Genomic DNA, 3,521 nt, shown 5'->3' on the forward strand with positions numbered 1-3,521 from the left:
GCCGCCCCGGCCTACGCCGTACTCGGCCCACGGCCGCCCCGGCCTACGCCGTACTCGGCCCACGGCCGCTCATTTCATCATAATCACACATATAGTACATTCGAAATAATCATTCACACACATCATGATTCATTTAAGTTTAAACATTTGCACATAATACAATCTGGGACCATGCCCTAACCTCGGGTGTTATAGTTTTCTTACCTGCATTCCGAGCCTCCTGATGCACTAAAGCCGCGAGCACGGTCCTCTAGCACGAGCCTCTCAAAGAACCTAGTCACAACACACAAGAAACATCCCTCATTACTAATCAACCCAAAACCACTTTCCGGGACCAATCCCGCACTCTCGGGACCCCTAAAACCTTAGAACAACACCCCGGAGGCATCCCCCGAACCCCCGGAGCAAAGGCCTAAAATTGCCTAAAAATGATGCCTTGAAATTAGCCTTGTGCCGCGGCACCACATCCTTGTGCTGCGGCACCCATCAGTCAGAGGCTCCCTTGCCGCGGCACGAAAAACCTGTGTCGCGGCACGCCTTCGCAGACCCAGAATTCTGGGTTTTCTCCTGCGTTTTCTCCGAGCTAAAACCTTACCAAATCAACCCAAACTCACACCCAAGCCCCAAAACCAACTCAAGACTCCAAATAAACCATCCAACAACCCATAAACATCACCAAAACATCTAAACACCCAATCAAATCCCCAAAATCCACATCCTTGATTTCAATTTCAGAAAAAATAAAAACTCAAACATCAAACTTAACCCATGCTCAAATTCTTAACCCATAACATAATCAAGCCTTAAATGTGTATAAAATTCCTTACCTCATATGGAGAATCCATCCCTAAGCTTCCTTCATCTCCTAGGTCTCCAACTTCTCCTTCTCTTCTTCTTCTTCTTCTTCCTCATGCCCTAGCTTTTCCCTCTCTTTTCTCTTCTCTTCAAACACTATCAAGACCAAAATGGTTAAGCCCCAAACCGTGTACCCCATAAAACCAGCTGCCATTTATCTAATTCCCAACCAAATGACCATTTTGCCCCTCCTTGCCTATCCTTTCCCACCTAAACCTCAAGGGTACTTAAGTCTTTTCATTTCTACCATTTTCTTTCTAAAACTTGTTACTCTCAGCAGTAACTAATGGTTACCCAGGTTACTAAATCTCCAATAACCATTACCCACTAAATCTCAACTTAACCATAAAATTCCCGAGGTACCCCTAGGCTCCTCCCGAGCCGGGTATAGAAATCCCGTTGTGACTCTTGAGTTAACGAGCTCTCTAGAACCGTCTCGGCACGTGCATCACAATAATACAACCACACCCACGTGGTACAATTCACAGAATACAGTTATCACATATCAATACAGTTATGCCCAACATGGCCAAAATTACAATTATGCCCTTCTAACACGATCCGGGCCTACATGCATACTAGTAAACATAGCCATGCATCTCAGTTAAACAAATAGCCAAATAACATGCTTTAAATCATAATCATGCATTTAATTCATAAAATCACACATAAATCCCAACCTGCCCTCCTGGCACACTAATCAAGGCCCTTAAGCCTTATTAGCGAATTTGGGTCGTTACAACTATCCCCTCCTCATAAAAATTTCGTCCTCGAAATTTATCCAAACACATCAGTCAACAAACCCGCAGTTCTGACCATAACTTCCAAGGTCCACCGCCTTTACTTTACTTTTCAACAACACTCTTACAGGAGTAACAATCTTGGCTCGCAAGATCTCGTCTAATAGCCATACTCTCGATAGCCCCTCTTTAACACCGCAACCCTGCCGAAGCCCAGGGTCTGCCTAGATTACAATGACCAATTCATTGTCTTATTCCTGATTCCATAGATACTCAAACGTCATCACCTCTACTAGGTGGGATCAGCTTGTAGGCCCCGCTGGCCTAACACCTAGTACAACTTCGAAATTTTATGTTGAATCAAGGGTCAGAACTCTCCCTTCTTTCTTTGAACGCCTCACAGATCCTCGTCTGTTATTACGCAGAGATGCAACTCTTTCCTTCCGGAGCTTTATTTCCTCATAATTTAACCATTCACAAGCTCTTTATCCTTTCAAATAGGCAGACACTCTTGCCTTAACAATTCCAACCACTTGTCTGGCTTTCACTCTGAACCAATGCCAAAACGTAGTATTCACTAACCTTTACCTCTTACCATGTCCTATGTCGTGTTTCATTAACCAGACACCAGCAATTGCTACCACGACTAACTCATCAGGGATTACGCTTCCCTTAATACCTCCAGTATCCGCCTACTTAGCGCTCAATTCTTTAAGATGTCTGATAACTTTCAGGCTGCTATTCCACTTGCAATCAATTGATAATTCCAGGTTCCCACTCTGTTCTTTTCGTTCTCTAAGTCCATTCCAAAATTTAAACTACTAAAGGGTCTCAATTCGATATCATCGACGCTCCGTCCTGAAGCCAGTTCACTCGACCCAACCAACATTAACTCAAACAACCGAGTTAAACTTTTCATGTCCAAATACCTTACTTAAGGTCTAATGTGGTCTATTCCCATGATACACTACCACATCACCTAAACTCTATCACCCGCTCAACCCTCCCGGTGCAACGTACCCTAGGAGGTAGAATGATGTCCATTCAGAATCCTCATTCAAAACCATATCCTACCTGGATCCTTCACTCGATCCTGGTATCCTACTGTACCACTGTTGACGCGGTTCTTCGGCAACAGGTAATTAAGAGAAGAAGAGAAAGAGATTAGTACTTAAAAGTAGAACCGCCGCAGATATGAAATCTTTGTGAAAAGAACTAGGTGACCTTAAACACGCTTTTAAGTGATTCGAAGGTTAAAAATCCTTCTACTCCACTAGTCAATATTATTGATCTTTTCTGGGTAATTGGTTTACCAAATATATAGTTCTTACTAGACTATTTTTTCCAACCCCTATCAATTCCCAGGGTCTCCATATTTATAGGAGAAGGCACCTGGAAATTGGTAGGGAGGTCATTCCATGACCTTACCATTTGTCATATCAAGTCTGTGATATTCATGATTACTTCCTAAACCTGACACACAAGTGTGGTCTAATCAGTATGGAAGGAGATAATGGGCCGCACGGCCCAACCCGTCCGTGGGTGTCTGAATACGCACGTTCCTGCGGCGTGTCCGAGAAGTCAGGGGGATATCGGACACGTGATGGCAGGATTATGCACGTTTATCTTGCGTGTTGACTTCCCATAGGGTCAGAGCTTCCTGAGAAGTTCGCTACCGGAGCAATCCATAACCCGAGCTGATCCGTCAGTGGTCGCCGGATGTTGTTCCCAGCTCCTGGAACAACAAGAGGGAGCAGGAAACTCCCTCCCCTCGAGCTAGAAAGGGCCCGTCCTGAAGATAAAGCCTCTGGCCTGTGGGAGCCTCGGGCTAAATCATGTTTAGTCCGAGGATCGTCTTGCTAAACAGCCCGTGGGAAATCCAGGGCGTACATCTGCCCCCCAAGCTCCTGCTCGTGGTCCATGACG

Source organism: Humulus lupulus, chromosome 1 (genome assembly GCF_963169125.1).
Source record: "Humulus lupulus chromosome 1, drHumLupu1.1, whole genome shotgun sequence".
Lineage (NCBI taxonomy): Eukaryota > Viridiplantae > Streptophyta > Magnoliopsida > Rosales > Cannabaceae > Humulus > Humulus lupulus.